This window comes from Protopterus annectens, chromosome 4.part1 (assembly GCF_019279795.1).
Source record: "Protopterus annectens isolate FY-2018-M chromosome 4.part1, PAN1.0, whole genome shotgun sequence".
Taxonomy (NCBI): domain Eukaryota; kingdom Metazoa; phylum Chordata; order Ceratodontiformes; family Protopteridae; genus Protopterus; species Protopterus annectens.
The window spans coordinates 782,818,581-782,839,103 of NC_056734.1; positions in this window are offsets into that span (position 1 = coordinate 782,818,581).

The window sequence follows — 20,523 nt, forward strand, 5'->3', positions numbered from 1 at the left end:
TTACACAAAACAGAAAACAACATTTATTGCAAGCATCCCAGGAAAGCCTCATTCTTTAGAGGAGAGAATGCACTTTTGACAGGATGACCTCATCAGTGTGTTGTAGAGATTATGTTTCTGTTAAAATTGGAATAATCTGCAGAGGGAGCTGTGTCCAAAGTTAAATGCACTTTCCTAAGTGGAAATGGCCGCAGCACATTTGACAGTGAAGCATTACTTATATGTCACTCTGCTCTCCCACACAAAACACACAAGTTCCCATATTGAAACCTGAACCTCCTACCTATCTAGTTACACAATCTAGAGAGTATAGTGTTACTTGCAAGGGCCGCAGGAGACACCTTATTTTAATGCTGTGGAAAAGCACATTTGTAATTAGTAAATCTTCACTGTTTGGAACAGCTGGTACTGCGTATCACAGGTTTTGGGGCAAATGTATATGTGTGGACATACCAAAGTAGTAGCACTGTGATTATACCATGTAATGACAGAATGTACTTCTCTGCTATGACTTATATACTTTCATTCATGTACATTGCACTACTGTGAGGGACGTGTACTGCTTCAAAGTATGGGATGCCAATGGCAATCACAGTTGTAAACCAGTGGATTATCAGTCAAGCATTCCTGTCACTTCATTTTGGGATGATTGCATACTTGTCATGTCTCATGCTTAGCAGGCAGTGACAATAAAAATGGACACTTACTACATAGGGCAGTGCACTGCAGACTAACAGTGATGGATTACGTGTGACTAGGTTAACCAACATTGTAACACAATTCATGTGTAACAATTGGAGAGTAGACATGCATTAATAGAATTACTTAATTGAGTCAATGTCACTCTGAAATCCAGATAACTTGTCAAAATTCAGTATAGATTTACAGACATTATGAAACCTAAAAAAAAATATTTATTGTTATTTTTTACTCTTTGCCATCATCAGCACTGCCAACTCAGTTGCCCTGTTGATGGCAAAGTATTAGCATATACATAATTATATCCTGAGATGTTGAACTTAGAAAGGGAATTAGCAGCAGTCCCTGTGCTGACTTTGACACAAAAAAGCATTATGCACATACAAATGTATGAATCTGATGGAATACAGAACAGTTATGTGTTATGGTAATTTTTCAGGTGCCATGATTTACACATATGTCATGACAATGGCAGGTCTTAAATCCTTATATGTATGCTAGAGGTGTATTACAAAACACATGTGGGACCAAGCAAGTTATTACCAGTGGAAACATGGCTTATGGGGACAATCAAGGAGATTTACTGGATGACACAGAAGGGGTGGGAAGAAGTGAACAGTTGGTGACAGGAATACACAATACAGACATACTAACATATTATCTCATGTTTCACTTCTGCAAATATTTGCGTGTTAACTCTGCTTTATCAGCATAATTATTCATGTAAGATTTATACAAAAGGATTCACAATAGGGAGCAAGCACATTACTGCCTCTTTCTTCAGGGTAGTCCTTTCAGTAAAAATTAATAACATACCCACCAATAAATAAATAAAAATCTGACACTGGCACGAGTAAATATATGCAGATACATGTGTATATACATGTGTTTATATGTATTTATATATACGTATGTATACGCATTTATATATATATATATATATATATATATATATATATATATATATATATATATATATATACATATATGCATACACATACACACATATATGGATATACTCCACAAACTATTCCAGTTCCACACATTAACTCCCTTTGCAGCTAGACTTCATGAAAAAACCTCACATATAAACTGTGACACTATCCACAATGCACCGCAACTCTCATTATCCATAGAATCAAACTCCACAGCACTGCATGTGCTTTGTTAAGCACCTACTCCTTGGCATGCTTTCCATATCGACACTAAGGAATTCACCACTTATTCCAAATTCAGAATGCAACTCAAAAAGCACTTGTTCATCCAAGCCATATGCTGCTGATTCAACACAGGACATATTCCCCGGGATTCATGAAGTTCGGCGCAAGGCTGGCGTTAGGCTTGCACCGACCGTGCGGCATGAAGATGGCGCAGTAGCGCCAAATGTATATTAATGAAGGCGCGCTGCCACCACAGCCACATGCATAGAAAAGGAGCGCGAGTGCATAGGGCATATCGAAGTGCCGCACGGAGGCGTGGAAATGTCAACTGTCAACGTGCAACCTAAAATGCTTGCATATAACAATTTGCAAGCAATAGTAATCACGTCTGTCAGTGTCTGTGGATACTGAAACATATGCAAAGCATGCAAGACAGTTCCTGCGAACACAAAATGAAGAAGCAAACACAAATGTACGGTAGGGAATAACGGGTCCCTATCCCGCGAACAAATGACATTAAAAACCGTGTGCCCGTAGTCCAACGCAGTGTAGATAGTTATACCAAGTGGAAGTGAAACGCATCATATGTTAGTGTGCCGCCAATAGGTATGTCCAGCCCAGTGGTCAGGGTCACCATCTGACCCATATTGTGAAGGAGGGTACACAGCTGGGCAGATGTGTCCATAACAAAAAACATGATAAATGTAAATATCTAGTGACCGTATGACCAAATTATATCCCACAATGCATGTAATAGTCACATACAGTAGGTATGTCCGTATTTCACATACCAAATGTGACAGGAAATAGAATAAGCATGTAAACAAAACAGAAAGAGCATATAAACTGCTACAACAATAAGGCAACATGTAGGCTGAAAGTAACAGTATTATCCATAGCGTTGACTGTGGGTACGTGTTGTCCAGTACAATCAGTTATGTGTCCAGAATATATCCCACCTGGACATAGGAAAAGGTGGCATCCTACCAATGATTAGAACAGTCGGCCAAAATCTGCATGTCTGCAGACCAAGCCGAACTTGTCAGGATGTGTCACAGTTCAACGGGTATTACCCAGGTATACCAACCATTTCATGAAAATTAAGTATGGGCGTGTACCTATGTGCATGAGGTATAGCATGTGGAAAGTCAAACATGGCAGGGTAGTCCACACAACCATACAGGTACCTGACATATGTAGATTATGCAATGTGTTACCTTGACCGTGTCATGGGCCATCAACCAAAGCAGTGATGGATGGAGTGTCAGGAATATGTGTGTGTGGGGGGGGTGGATAATGGTATAATCCTCAAAGGCGACATTGGGTCGTATGCAGAATAGGTGAACCGGAGGTGTATGAGGGAGCAGCGGGTGAAGCAGAAAGAAACACAAAAACATGTATACACATCTGCAATACAACCAGACAGGCCATACTGTAGAACACAATCCCACAAACATATGAATATTAAAATGTGCGATACAAATGTACAGACATGTCACCGGCACATACCCACAGATTGGTCCTGATGGAACTGGCCATATCAAATGCAACATACCTGGATGCATAATGGACTACCCAGCATCCCCTCCACAACACACAACCCTCCTCCATACCTGAACGTCCACCAAATCCAGCCATACTTGGCCTACTAGTTTGGTGCAGCCACATCTACACATAGTGACCACAACGCATTTGTAGTAGGTAGTGTCACCCTAGGCAGTTTCAGGATTCCAAACTATGTATCCCTTGCATGTAAAACCCCCAGCACATTTTCGTAACGTCAGAAGAATGTTCGGTATCGGTCTTGTTAAATTTTTGGGATATCCCTCATGGGATAAGTAACCTGTGTAAACATTAGAATGGGTATGAAGACATGATGTCCAGTCCTGTAGACATCTGGAAACAAGTTGGAATGTGCAGTAGTGGTGCACGAGACTGTCCAGCCCTAGATGGCCATGCAGAACCTACTACCCAGGATCAAACACCTGCCCATGACGCACGTGTCCCAACACGAATAAGCGAGAGAATATATTGCACACATTTGCATAGAGGCACATGGTATAAGGGTGATGAAGGCACTGACGTAAACAGGATACCCCCTGATCCACTGTACGAGGGACAATTAATGTGTGTGTAGGTGTGACCTGACCAACAATGATACAATGCTAAATGTCCTGTGATTGTAGGAAATAACTATGTACCATACTGCATGTAACAGTTGCCTAAAGCGGTCACGTCACGACAGAATAAATGTAATTCGTACAAGAAACAGGCAAACAACAAAAGTGCTAAATGTATAGGTTCACAGCTAGGAAACTAATGAATGTTTTAAACCTGCACTGACCGTGGCTATGCGTTGGCCCAAACAATCTGGTGTCCCCAGTAGGGTTACCATCTGTCCCACTTTGCGAGGGACAGTCCCTCTTTGGACAGTTGTGTCCTGACAAAAAAATATTAAAAATGGCAAATGTCCTGAGATTGTAGGACATAATTATGTCCCATATGTTATGTAATAGTTGCATAAAATAATTATTTCTGTATCTAAAATACCTAAATGTTACAAGAAACAGAATAAGCAATTAACCGCTACAAGAATAGGCTTTTATGTAGGCAAATAAGTAAAGTTCTATCCTTTGTATTTACTGTGGGTATGTGTCGGCCTGTAAAATCTGATGTGTGTTCCGAAAATGTCCCATCTTGGCCATTTGAAAAGGTGGCAACCCTAGTCCCCAAAATATATCCCAACCTGTACATATGACAATGTCAATGCTACTAATGGTCAGAGCATTTGCACAATAACTGGCCAGCCTCTTAACCACTCACAAAGCCAGTGAACTTTGGAGGAAAGGTGTTGAATGAGAATGACTACTTACAACAATGAAGAGTAATAGACGCATTTAACTGCAGAAAATTAGTAGCATTACGAATCTGTCAACACATTCCAAGTTAATAGAACTAATATGGTCGAAATGAGTCCCCGAGTATCACAGAGGTCCGTACACATAAGTACACCAACCAACTGTCACATCTGTTGAAAGGACTATTGAATACCTGTAGTGAATTTATAACTGATGTCCAGAATAATATTCATTGTGTCTATAAATGAATGAAATAGTCAAATGGGAAGGGAAACACGTGGAACCACCCCCAACCTGCATTATGTAGTGGAACCACTCCCCACCCTAAATAATGTAGCGCTGACCTAATAATGTGGTCAGAGGTGCCCAAACACCTGCATCTGTAAACAAAGGCAGAATGTTAAACTCTGGACAGACTCTGTCCATGTGCTACATCTGATATTTGAATAGCGCCAGGGCAGTTCTTGTCACCAGTCGGCCGAGCCTAAACCCAGACCAACACATGAACACCCTGAAAATCAAACACGCGCATGTGTGAGGACTATAAGCGTAGGAGTTCTGAATATCCTTGGAGTGAGTAGACATGCAGCATGGGCCCAGAGCAGTAGGAAACAGGGAATGTCCTAAGTGTAGTACTGTGGTTTTCCAAGCAGGAGAATGGATGCCTGCTATGTAAGGGAAGTGGTGAGGTGTATGTCAGAGTAGCTATGAACCATGGGTATACATATAAATGAGCCAGAACAACAATAGTGTAGTGGTTACAGCATCCACCTAACGTAAAGGCATTCCCAGTTCAAGAACGACTATAGCACATATATTAATTGTGTAATGAATGCCTCTGTGCTGTAAAGCCAACGCATGGGACCGTTAACCAGATTCCATCAATCAAAGTGGTACTTTCATAAGGAATAAGGCACATGTAATCCCAAAGAAGTGCCTGTAAAACATATGTAACTCAGAATAAGTAGATACAAGTGCGCCTGCGCGGGTGCGGGTGTATGCAGCTATTAGCATAGCAAATGTATGTTGTCTTGTACAGCTGTAACTTTTATATATATATAAATAGATAGATGTGTGTATAGATAAATATCAACAGACATAACAGAAATATGCAATTATATATCTACATATATATCTATATATACATATATATACACACACACACACACACACATATATATATATATATATATATATATATATATATATATATATATATATATATATATATATATATATATAAATATATATATATATATATATATATATATATAAAAACATATATATATGTGTATATATATATATATATATATATATATATATATATATATATATATACATACATATATATATATATATATATATATATAGATATATATAGATATATATAGATATGTAAGGAACGCAGAAAGACGAAAGCAAACAAGGGGTTGTGAAGGGAATCCAGAGCAAGTAAGGAATTATAAAGTGCTCGCAGCCAATGTCAGATAAAGCTGCACAAGTGTAAGTAGAGCACCGCTCTTCACACCAGAGGCAGGGTTATACCAGTGGCCATAACATCATTGAAGTGCTACGTCAACATTGTAAACAGACGGAATGTAGTACATGTTGCGACCACCTACACTTGTAACCTGCAAATCGTTCGTAATCCATAACACCAGGAAAGGCACTTATGTGCAAATATGAATGGATGGTGAGCCTGTGAATACACGAGACAGTACAAAATGTGTGCAGTGCCCCAACGCTCATGAGAGGGCAATGTGTAAAGGTGTGTCATGGCTGCGATATCAGGTGTATAATGGCTGTTATGGGTGGAAACTCAACACGGGTGTGCAGGAGAAACTATGGATATGCGATTATGGACACAGGAGTGCTAGGGTATGTAGCGCCAGGTGCAATGGAGCAGCCCGTGGAGGTCAGCTAGTACATAGGTGCGATTCCCAGATAGAGCGTCGTTTGCATGGAGACATGCATGAATGGGCGTACCATTGTCAGACGTTGTGCGTCAGGGCTGGCAGCCTGGCACGTAAAACCTATACGCCACCCATGAGAAGAACGGAGTTCTGCTGTGACAACCCCAAATCGGGAAAAGCAGAAAGACACCACTACATGAAGACATCAATATGTTGATGTACAATCACAGTAACACAGACACTCATTCTGTCAAGAGTAATAATATGAATGTGCACAGAAACAAGCACAGTAGCAGGAATAATAGGCTGCGCATACGAGTAATAAGTCGAATGACACTGTATCACATCCCAGTTAGCAGTGGCACCACAGACATGAAAAACGTGTGACATCTGTCCGCTGTATAACGTGCAATATACTGATCACAAGTTCACCGGAGTGAAGTGTCGGTGTCATAATGACTAAGGCAATCGTATGCTGTTGAAGCAGAGATAAAACCCAATATGCATGTGTAAGTGTCCATGTCCGGGAAATGTATAGGTTAACGGACACACAGATGTATATATAGATAAAAAGTACACACACACATATATATATATATATATATATATATATATATATATATATATATATGTATATATATGGATCTACCTGACTAGATCGACAAGTCAGAACACCGACAACAACTTCACCGACACCAAATCATCGACAGTTCACAAACACGACACCACATACACTCGACACATCATAACAACAAACAAAACAAATCCCCTGTCCAAAACCCACACACACAACACAAGCACACCAAAATCCTTACAAACCAACACTAACCCTTACATACACAACTATCTACAACCCTAACCGAAACCCTAACCCTAAGGTCCGTCACTATCGCACACTCACCTAACTCGCGCCCTAACACTAACTCACTTAACCCGCCCCTAACCCAAAAAATATCACTACTGCACCCTTACCTAACCCGCGCCCTAACCCTAACTCACTTATCCCACCCCTATCCCTACAGACCGCCAACATCGCACACTTACCTTACTCGCACCCTTACCTAACGCGCACCCTAACCCTAACTCACTTATCCCACCCCTATCCCTACAGACTGTCAACATCGCACACTTACCTTACTCGCACCCTAACGGCCGTCACTACCACATACTTACACATCTTTTCCCCATCTCAGTGTTCTCAGCATCGGTGTTTTCCTCCGTCGGTCTTCTGACTTGTCGATCTTCTGGCACTTTGTCTGTGTTCTGACTTGTCGATCTAGTCAGGTAGATCCATATATACATACATATATATATATATATATATATATTATATAGATATTAATTTATATACACATATATATTCATACAGACATATATATATATATATATATATATATATATATATATATATATATATATATATACACACACACACACAAGGATATACTACAGATATATATAAATAGAAGTATATACACAAACAACAGGTATTGATATATACACATACACACAAAACAAAATATATATGTCAGTGTAGATATACACATGTACATAAATAAGTTATTTCACAGCAATTAGAGGTAACATATTTACAGCCCAGGCATATGTGACTGGGAGGTCCAATAAATAAAGGTTGTACCCCCCACATCGCCCAGCTAGGCCGGACAGACATACAGTCAGGCAATACAGATCAATACACTGCCGCTGTCCAAAACATCGGTAGGAAAGTACCAGTGGGAGAGATCTGCAAGTTCTACACTTTAAACATGGATAACGGTGTCCCTTGCGGGACCCCAAAAATTCAGGGTACGTGTGAATCTGCTGACACTAATAAGAGCAGGATGTAGGTGTACATGGAACAGTAGGTTGTGCAAGTGTGATAATACATGGGTTGACAAAACGTACGACATGTGCCCCAAGATGGGGAGTGTGGGCAATGTGTAGGGGTGTGTTCATACCCCAGCTGCGCTCACAGTAAGTATTTGTCATGACTGCTGTAGAGGGTTGCCAAGTAGGTGGACCATGGGTATGCAATAATGGGCTTAAGTGTGCAGGTGCTGGTTGGCAGAGATGTAGTAGGCCCGCCCAGTGGAAGTCATTAATATTCCTATGAGGGCATAGCATACACCTACACCTCCCAAACCTGAAGAGCACATCTACCTGATAGTCTGTAAACCATCGGGGGAATACATAGAGACCAAATCAGTGCCGTGTACCCGATTAGCATGGACGTCCATAGTTATGTATCAGAATGTAACAAAGTCCAACTAAACACTTCCAGAACTAGTGATATTAGGTGAACAGGTGGCGGAATACAGGTAATGACAGATGACAACATGTATGAGTCATAAACAGCATGTACCTCGACAAACATGAATGAATACATATGCTCTGTGACTGTAAATGTGTCTGGTTAATAGAACCAATTGTCTAAATGTGTCCCACAGGGTGTTATGCATTGTTCCTGATACAGTGTTAATTCACACCCATTGGTATGTGAGTTCTGCTAGTGACGGAAAGTGCATAATTTGCTGATCACCTTAGGTAGATGATAGCATAATAGAAGTGGTTCAACACCCGAATGGGCAGTTGTGTCCTGCAAAATGACAGTTATGGCACATGGCCTGTGAGTTCGGGAATGAAGGCTATATAGTGTGTGTAGTGGTGTCAGAAATTAATTTCTTGTATCAGAAACAGCTACATGTAATAGGAAACAGTATTATCAATTATAATGCTACATGAATAACCTTAACGTATGCAAACGGTGGAAGTCGTCAGTTTACTACTGGCTGTGGGTATGTGTTGCCTTGACACATGTGATAGCTCTACATATAGGGTCTATAGGTCCGCTACCATTCTGAATGGCCAAAGTGGAACCTGCTCTGTAGAAATGTCAGATGTACCAGGGCAGAACATACCTACAGCCATGCATAGTACAGAAATATACATATTGGCACAAATCAAAGCGTAGTCTAGCAGCAGTAAAGTTGCTTATGCTACTACATATAACATATCGACATGTCAGGTATACAAGACCTGTAACAAGCAACCAGTACAGACACATACAACATGAGAATGTCCCCTAATCAGGACAGTTGCAATGGCTAAAGTATTGTCCATACCTCTCAACTGTCCCTGAATTTCAGGTACTTCCCTGAGTTTGACTGAAAGTTTAACTCTGTCCCTCTTAATCCCTCCTAACATTTGTGACTTTTGAAGGAAAGGTGGTGAATTACACTTAATGACTAATGACAATAAGTAAGAGTTATAAACTTTTACTTCAGAAAATGTGTATTAAGTCATATGCTCTGATTTTGTCAATGTTTCAAGTTAATAGCACTACTTTTGTAAAAGTGTCCCTGATTTTTTCTTGACCTGTCCCTGATTCTGTAGAAATGTGTCCCTGATTGTTGGAGAGGTCTGGTATTCTCACATGAGATATGCCTAATGAGGGACTGTCCCATGCAAAGTGGGAAAGGTGTCACTCCTACAGTCTCCCATCGTGCAATCTGAAAGGTAGAAAACGTACAGTAGGTATGCGGTAGCATGACTCGGCGGACAGCTGCATTAACAAAATCATAGTCACATGTCAGCATTGCAGAATATCGGTTCCCATGTATCAACAGATGGGAGCAGATCATATGAGGAACACGCATATAGTATAATTACGTCACTGGACAGGCCGCTGAGTCTGTACAGTCGAGCGCCTGCCATCGCAAAATGGTTACACATACCTGATACTGTAGTCATGTAGTCCGAGGTAATATGCATCACAAGGGATCGCACACACCCAGCGTGAGTGACAAATATAAGCAGAAATGTCAGTGAGCAAGTGGCTGTAAGCTTGTTTGTCTACCAGTATGCCAGTAGTGCACTGTCAAAGAAATGTGGAGTCTAAACGGGTATAAGGTGCTGTGACCAGAGGTCAGAAGTGCTTAACACTGTGCAAACCCACGCACAACTGCTCCCACCTGCTGGAATGTGCCTTACCCAGTTTATATCCAAAGGCATCGGTCTGTCCGCAAACAAAGAACCGCCCTATTCACGTGTTGGTAGCAGTACCCTGCGCACATAGCTCATGTGAATTAACAATAGACCATGGCATATGTACAGACAATAGACCACACACACACACCATACAGCACAGTCATCCAACAGTATAGCAATGTACTGGCAGATATGTCCGGACCACTGGTGTATGCATGCCTGGCCGTCCTGTGTTTCAGTGTGTGAGCATTCTCAGTATGACTGTTACGCATGTTGTTGACCGACATTACTGTCATACCATCATGTGTGTGAACATGCCAAGTATGGTCAACTGTATTGCATGTGTCACATGTCCAGGTGGTACTGTGTTGCTGATCCCTCTGTTTTACACAGACAGGTGTCATGTTGTGTCTGCAGGGTAGCTAATGGTCATGTGGCATTGACAGTTGCTACATGTCTGCATAGCGTGGGGGGACATCCAACCACAACCACAGTCCTACACAGCACCGTGGGTGGCGCACATGACTCTCACATGTGTAGGTTTGACGGGGGGCACAGCTGACAGTTGTACACATCTGCCACTGCTGTACTGGTATGCCAGATACTCCATGTCAGTGTGTGGACCTACCTAAATTGCTGGTTGGAGGGATACCAATGTATGTCAGTTCCCAGCTTTAAATACTAGCACAGTGGTGTTGGACGTCCTAGCTTACACAACCTACATCAAACTGCCTGGCCTGTTGTAGTCTGTGTGTGTCTTAGGGGGTTGGGGCCATTCATTGGGCATATCCATAGGCCATTGTATATCATTTGTCTGTATTGGTCCACATCTGTCCAGCTGCATGGAACGTGTGTGAGCTGTACGGACACACATGATGGTCAGCCCATAATCTGCAGTGGGTTAGGACACCCTGTGTACTACTGGCTACCATTGTGACCCCCATATGTGCTACAGAGGTCATGGTGCCACTATGGATGTGTACTGCCTGCTGCCCTAACATTCGGCCACCACAGTCACTTGTAAGCTCACATACATACCATAGCAATGGGTAAATACACATTCTAATACAACTGCCAATTGTTAGGTCAATAGACATACCCTGGGTGTGTTCTGGACTTGAGGACAGTGCTGGAGGGCTGCTTATGTCGGATGCACACAGTGCTGGAGGGCTGCTTATGTCGGATGCACACAGTGCACCTCCTATACATGGCCAAGCACAGGTAGTGTCATGTTTGGCATCCATTGTACTGTGTGCGGGTCAGAAAAGGGAAATCCGTGGGTACCTACTGTGTTAGTGAATATGCCTTGTGTTGCCTCTTTGCCAAGGGCAGGTCATATTGTGCATGGGCTTTCACCGACTGTGCCCTGCTCAGGTAGTTCCTTCACTAAGTCACACTGTGCCTGTACAGGCCTTGGCAGTGGTGTTGGGCTGTGTGTCCCTGCCCCATACTGTTCCTGCTGCAACTGTTACTGCAGGATAAGATTGTGTAGCATAGCAAATACCATAACAACTTGTATGCATGTAGCTAGTGAATACTGCAGAGCTCCACCGGATGTGTCCGGATACCAGAACCGTGAACTGAGCATCCCAAACACATGCACAAGTATATGTCTTGCCTGTGCATCTGCCTCATTATGTGTGAGTGTTAAGGTTTGTGTGCATTGCTGATGGGTGTCATCAGCCACGACACCAGTGTTTACCCAGCATCCCCCACTAGGAGACTGTAGGGGATGTCCATATTGGCATTGGTTTGGTACAGCTGTGTCAGAACCCATATATCTGAATCATCATAGCTTCCAGGGCAGACAATACACACATTCAATCTCATGCCCTGGCCATTGCATATGGCCTAGCTGTTGGAGGGTATGCCCCAACAGTAACTGTAGGCCCTACCCCACTCACCGGGTGGTGCTTCGATGTGTATGTGTGTGCAGGCTATAGCACCCAGTACCCCAGGGTAGTCATCCATGTGGTTGAACTGATGCACATTGCTGGTCTACTAATCACGTGTGTTGAGGACATGTGGTATCCACTGTGATGGGTTTCCCTTGGCCTGCTTGATGTGTCAGGTGTGGCAGGCACAGGTCAACAAGCCACTGTAGGAGGTCTCTGTCCACCCCATAGTGCTCCACCATTCCCAGCCCATGTAGCCCCTGGTAAGTCACCCTGGGTCTATAAAGTCTTATGTCACCCCAGTAAGGGTTGTTCAGTAGCATACACATCCTCATTGCCACAGCCTCCTGCACATGTTGGTATATGTTGCCTGCTGCAGCCCTTCTCATTTGGTTGGACTGTGTCGTGAAATACCCCCACAGGTATACACCGGTGGTGTAGAGTGCGGACGAAACCTCTGTGTATGCTGCTTGCTCACATTACCGTACTGTTCAGGTGCGGGCTGGCCATGTCATCTGCTGATTGTGCTGATCAACACCTGTTTGTGCAGCCTGTACACCCTGACTACCCCACCACTGCTGTCATCCCTCCCAATGTCACCAGGCAGGTATAGACACACCCCTAGCTTAGGTGTGCTAAGGCAGGAGCACTCCCGAGGCACAGTTCTGCAATGTGCTTACAGTATGCCTGACCCCCCCCCCCATGCTGTGAACTATATTCGAGCCCTGCACCCAGCTGACTACACACATACACTCCAGGGACCTGCATCACACCCTGGTGATAAATGGGATACACTATTGTCAACCTCATCTGCATAGTATAGTCTTCTAATGAATAGTTATATGACCTATACAGAATCTCCAAATTAATAACCACTGCTCAGTGTCGCTCAAATCCGTACACAACTGGCAACAGGTGCCTTACTATCACCGTATTCAATGTCCCATGGTCTTTCCAGCAACAAAATAACCGGTGTCTACATGACTACAACCCGTGACCCTGCACACTACAGACGATGTGCATTACCACCACGCCATGGCAGATATATATAGATCCCAGGTTATAACATACAGATCATCCGGCACAAACATTCAATAGTGCTGATGTCCCCAGACATATATGTTCACATCTATGTCTACCTCTATATCTACATATATCATATATATTATTTGTATACATATATACATGGACATAGATATATATATATATATATATATATATATATATATATATATATATATATATATGGGTCTATCTGACTGGGAGCATTTCATTTAGTCGACAATTCATTTAGTCGACATTTCATATAATCGACAAGCTTTTTAAGTGGGGGGCTTCACCCCCCACACCCCCCAAGTGGGGGGCTGTGCCCCCCACCCCCTAAATATATATTCTAACTCCAGGGTCGCATGCGATTTTGGGGAGGGGCAAAAGCTTGTCGATTATATGAAATGTCGACTAAATGAATTGTCGACTAAATGAAATGTCGACCAAGTCAGATAGACCCATATATATATATATATATATATATATATATATATATGTATATATATATATACACACACACACACACACACACACACACACACACACACACACACACACACACACATATACATGTACACACATATGTAGATATGGCATTTATATCACAACAGCGGACCACATGACAGCAAAGCATTAGACAGGAATGAAAAGGAAACTACATGTGCCACCTGCATCATGTAGTGTTGTTACTATCCAGGCACGTGTGTTTTGTTGCGTCACATGGGTCAGACCGTATGAAGGGTAAGAGTAGGGCTGCTGACATTTACTCACCAGACCTATTGGCGAATGTATGTGTTGACAACCCAGTGTCTTGGCAGAATATGCAGGCTGTGGACACTATATAGGTCAGCAACAAAACACACTGAACACATCCCGCAGCTAGCCATCCACAGATGCCAACACATACGGTATAACTGCCAAACACACACACCTGCCATGCCTTGGAATCGAGCACCTACCTGTCTAGTCTACCACAGTACAGCATTATGCAGTAACAGAACGCGCTACTGAGTTCCAGCATCACCGCACTCCCAGAGGCATACTTCTAGGTGGATGACATCATCCTCAAAGGCAGAGACGCTGATAGGGAATGTATGGGGAGTGAGCCGTCTAAAAGCATTACTCTGTCCCCAGGCAGATGGAAACACATATACACACAGACAAACACACTTGGTAGGGTTGAGAGTCGAACATACACCTAACAACCTTATCACACTACAGCATTACGCAGTTACAAAATGCGCTACTGAGATTACTGGAACACAGCACTCCCAGAGGCATACTTCTAGGTGGATGACATTATCCGCAAAGGCAAAGACACCGATAGGGACTGTATGGGGAGTGAGCCGTCTAAAAGCATTAATCTGTCCCCAGGCAGCTGGAAACACACACACACACACACACACACACACACACACACACGCACACACACACACACACACACACACACACACACACTTGGTAGGGCTGGGAGTCGAACATACTCCTAACTACCTTATCACACTACAGCATTATGCAGTTACAGAATGCGCTACTGAGATTATTGGACCACAGCACTCCCAGAGGCATACTTCTAGGTGGATGTCATCATCCACAAAGGCAAAGATGCCGATAGGGAATGTATGGGGAGTGAGCCATCTAAAAGCATTACTCTGTCCCCAGGCAGTTGGAAACACACACACACACACACACACACACACACACACACACACACACTTGCAAGGCTGGGAGTTGAACATACACCTAACTACCTTATCACACTACAGCATTACACAGTCACAGAATGCGCTACTGAGATTACTAGAACACAGCACTCCCAGAGACATACTTCTAGGTGGATGACATCATCCGCAAAGGCAAAGACGCCGATAGGGAATGTATGGGGAGTGAGCCGTCCAAAAGCATTACTCTGTCCCCAGGCAGCTGGAAACATACACACACACACACACACACACACACACACACACACACACACTTGGCAGGGCTGGGAGTCAAACATACAACTAACTACCTTATCACACTACAGCATTACGCAGTTACAGAACGCACTACAGAGATTACTGGAACACAGCACTCCAAGAGGCATACTTCTAGGTGGATGACATCATCCATAAAGGCAAAGACGCTGATAGGGAATGTATAGAGAGTGAGCAGTCTAAAAGCATATTACTGTCTCAAGGTAGACGTAGACAAACACACGGCAGTGGTGTGAGCGGGACAACTGCCTATCTATGGAGCACAATTACAACACTACATAGATACGAGACGCGCCACAGACAGTACACCCTTCAAGACAGTCAACTAGTGTGTTCAATGTAGGAATCCATCCTGACGTGGGGTATGGACATCTGTTGCCTGGATGACCACCATCGCTATACAGGATGTCAATGGCCATGCCCATACACAGAGGCACATAACCGACACAAGGTGTCACTGGGCATGCTCACACAGTATCACACGTCCATTTGGAATGTACTGTGTGTCCATCTACACAACGGCGTACTGGGTATGCTCACACACTTAGTAGTAGCGAAGGGCTGTCTTGCATGCACACGGATTCTAAACACGGAAGGGCACAGTTTGGAATGTACTGCGTATTCATCTACACAACGGCGTACTGGGCATGCTCACACACTTAGTAGTAGTGAAGGGCTGTCTTGCATGCACATGGATTCTAAACACAGAAGGGCACAGTATGGTGTTACTGTCCCCACGTACATGAAGGCCACTCACATGTACTGACCAGTACACACTCAAGAGCCATCACAGATGTCTCAGGTGCAGATCACAGAGGTAAATGCCACATTCTACTATGTAGCCCTCAGACATCACCATGTCCTTGGACCAGCAACACACATTCATACATTACCACAACACCATGTGACTCATGACCAGTGGACTGTACATAGGTCTACAGCAACTGTGCAGACTACACATGTACTGACAGGGTTCCATCATGTGTTATGCAATGCAATGATACCACTGTTCATAACCAGGCCAGCTCTACACATAACAGGGACCATGGGTCTTACACAGCTGTAACAGATGACTGTCCCTGTACACCAAAGAACACTCATGATATGACATACATGTAATCGCAGTGGATATGTACATGGACCACACACACACACACACACACACACACACAAAACACATATGCACATAGCATAGATTTTGCTGTCCTCCATGCAGACAAGTGGCTACAGCAATCACATGCATGCACATGGAAGGTAGGTCCATGGCTGTTGAATGCTAACAGTACATAAGGTAGCAATGTTGACCGAGGTAGCATTCCCTCTGTACTAGTTACCCATGACAACCATCATATCATACAACAGTCCATGTGTTATGTATGTTATCACACATGTCCACCAATTGCAATGCATACAAACATGGCTACATGACAGGCATGTAGGACCAACACACATGTACATGTAGTGGTGTGCATGCAGCTACCATGCATGTGCAGTAGCTGACGTATGTAATTCATCTGTGCCTAACTACAACATGCAGTTGCAATGCAGCCCCATCATTGACACCTGTATATGGTGAAATACTGACAGTACGGTTGGATGTACATCAGGTATGGATGGATGTGTGTACATAATGTGGTGATCCACCTTTGCAGATGGATGTTTGGCGAAGACAGCTCACAGGTGTGTCACAAGCCATCCTACCATTACATGTGCAAACAGCATGCTATGTTACTGTTACTTGACGATGAAGACATACAACCTACACAGCGGTCAGGGTGTTACTGACTGTAAGTCACTTGACACCTGTAACAATAACATCCTCCCGTGTGCATATAGCAGCACAATTGATGAAGGTAGCGTTGGTACACATAATGCAGCCAATACTGCTGCATGTCTGTCAGACGTATCATCATATAGCAGGTGTATCATTCACAGTACTGCCATGTGTGTTTGCTTGTGTGACCATATATGCCATGTATGGTGGGGAATACATCCCAATTGTTACACACCCCTGTACACTGTTGTAGAGATCTGTACATACTGCAGTGTGGAAAGCATGACATAGGCAGGGGTAGTGTGTGTATCACACACATGTCAGCTATCTGTATGTGAATGACATTTGTGGACTCCACAGTGTGTGTGTGTGTGTGTGTGTGTGTGTATCTATGTATGGCTGTCTGGTGCACGGAGTGAGGGTGTATGCTATCATACAGAACAGACAGGATCCCTAACCCCTCATGGTGATGCAGTCTACTACCTTGTTGATGCCATCGGTCTCATCCTTACTGGCTACCTGTACATGTTCATTCTCTGTGTTGCATCGTGTGGGTGCACAGTACTGTGAGGGTGATTACCACATAGGCAGGGGTCCTCACCTCAACAATATCGAGTGTCCGTTATAGTATTGTTGACCCCGTGAGTGTGAGCATGTTACTGTGTGTTTCTGTGTATGACTGTGTGTGTTCTCATCTTGTGATGTGACAGGGTATTACTGCTACACAGAGAGGCCTCATGCTATCAAGTGGCCTCTAACGTTATCATCGGCCAGACCGCTGTGTAAACCCCTGCACCATGTTACCATGCCTGTGATGTGACCTGGTATGGATGTCACGTCTCTTGCCACTGTAGCCTATTAAACAGCCCACATGCTTCTGGATCAGTAGATGTGTGGACATCTGTGGAATAGTAGCCTTTCTAACAGTGAGGTTGAGGCTACGTATAGCATGATGGTATTGCCATACATGCCTGTGAGTACTCCACATTTACACATGTGAAACTGCAAACACTGCTACTTATTGGCACATGCATGTAGACCTTAAGGAGGGAAGCAGGGCATCATTACCAACATGCTGTTACTGTTGTTACCAAGACACATACTGTGGACATACAACAATGCACTCCAACTGCAAACACTGTAACGTAATGGCACATGCAATTAGACCTTAAGGATGGAAGCAGGGCATAATTACCAACATGCTGTCACCATTGTTACCAAGACACATACTGTGAACGTATAACAATGCATTATAAACCTTACTATATGGTATGTCTGGTGTGTGTCAACAGTACACAACTAATGTAATATACACTTATCTCACTATTCTCTTCATCCTGTGCATCAGACCATATGAGCATGTCCCTTGCACCGATGGTGTGGATGACAGGGATGCAGCACAGGCATCATCATATGCACAGGGTGATAATGTTTGCCAGGGGCATAGGCTGCACCAGTGGATGACATCATGTGTGTGGGTAAGGTCCAGTGATCTGATTGGACATGTGTGGTTGTTATGCATGTGGGTGTTGCGGTGCCCTACAGATGTTTCTGCTGTGTATGTGTATGTGTGCACACAGTTCTGCCTTTTGTCAGGCCTACACAGGGGTATTATTGTCAGCTCCAGATTGTACAGACCAGGATGTACAGCTCACTGTGTCCGGCCATGGCCAAGTGACCTGTGCCTGCCAGGGGTTGCACGGGCACTACCAGGCAGAGGTACAGATTGGCTACTGTCCGATGACACTTGTCCACTAGAACCATGTCCCCACTGGGAACATCCAGGGCCATGTCCACATGGCATGCTGTGTCCTGGTGTGGACAGCGCAGCACCAGCTGCACTGCTACTGCTACTGGCACTATGGGAGCGGGCATGTGAGATGGCTTGTTCATGTTGACCTGCACTAGGTGGTGTAGCTGGCCTATGTCCACGTGGCCTATGCCTCACTCCTACCAGATGTTCCAGCACAGACAGCTCACGCTCGCGGATTGCCATGCCACAGTCAAGGATTCCAACCATGTCACCCAATCGCCTGTCCAGAATATCAGCAATCTGCTGTTGAGCATTTGCCTGGATGTTGTCATTTAGATTATGGATAGCAGCCCTCTGAAGCCTCTGCCCTTCACTGTTCTGCCATTCAGCACGTGTCTGTGCAGCCATTACAGTCTGGAACATGTGTCTGGTGACACCAGCTGCTGTGCTCTGTCCTGCAGGTGCATGTCTGCCTGAGGTCCAACTATGAGCAGCACTGGCCACATGCCTGTGTGGCACATCTGCAGTCATTACACTGACACCATGGTGTGGAGACACACCTTCTGTAGCCACCACACATTCCTGTTCCAAGCTAACACATGCTGACTGCCCTTCCTCTGTGGCCACTGGTGATGGGGTATGTGTTGGCATGAGAACTGTGTGTGGGGAAGAGGGGGGCATAGCTGGGATGACAACCATTGGCACAGATTCAGCCCCTGACAACTCTGCCTGTACCTCATGCATATGTTCTTCACTGCTAGTATCTGTGGGGACACTAACATCAGATGGACCGCAGGAGGCTAATGCACCTACATCACCTGTGAATGCAAAGAAAGACTCTACATTACAACAGACACACAGACACACCATGCATGTGATTTGACAGACGGCATGCAGCATGCATGTGATACAGCAGACGGCATGCAGCTCAGACATTAATTGTGGTAGTTAGCATACCTCCCTGGGTTGTACACAACAGCAAGCAGATGTCATATCAGTAGACATGCAGTTCACACAATCATGGTAGTAAGCATGCATCCCTGTGATACACCATGTGGACCAGCACAGGTTAACAGTACACATGGCTGAAGTGACCTTGACATGTAATCTGCTGATGTGTGCATTGACATGCATACATGTCTGACACAATGGTGCCCTGACACATGTACAGCATTGTAATGGGTATCACATTGCAGTGTTATCTGTATGCCCTACAGATAGAATGCACTTTTAGCAAATGTGCATGAGCATTGAAGGGTAGTGTGAGGTGTCTACATTGCTACACAGTGTGAAGTACAGACACTGTGCCATTGCATGGCATCATGAGGCGTCTATATTGCTATACAGTGTGTAATATGCACACAGTGCATAGACATAACTGCATGCATACACGTTACAAAACTGTGGCTTGTGACCCACGTCGCTGAGGTGTATACACACCAAACCATGCTGTGTCATGTG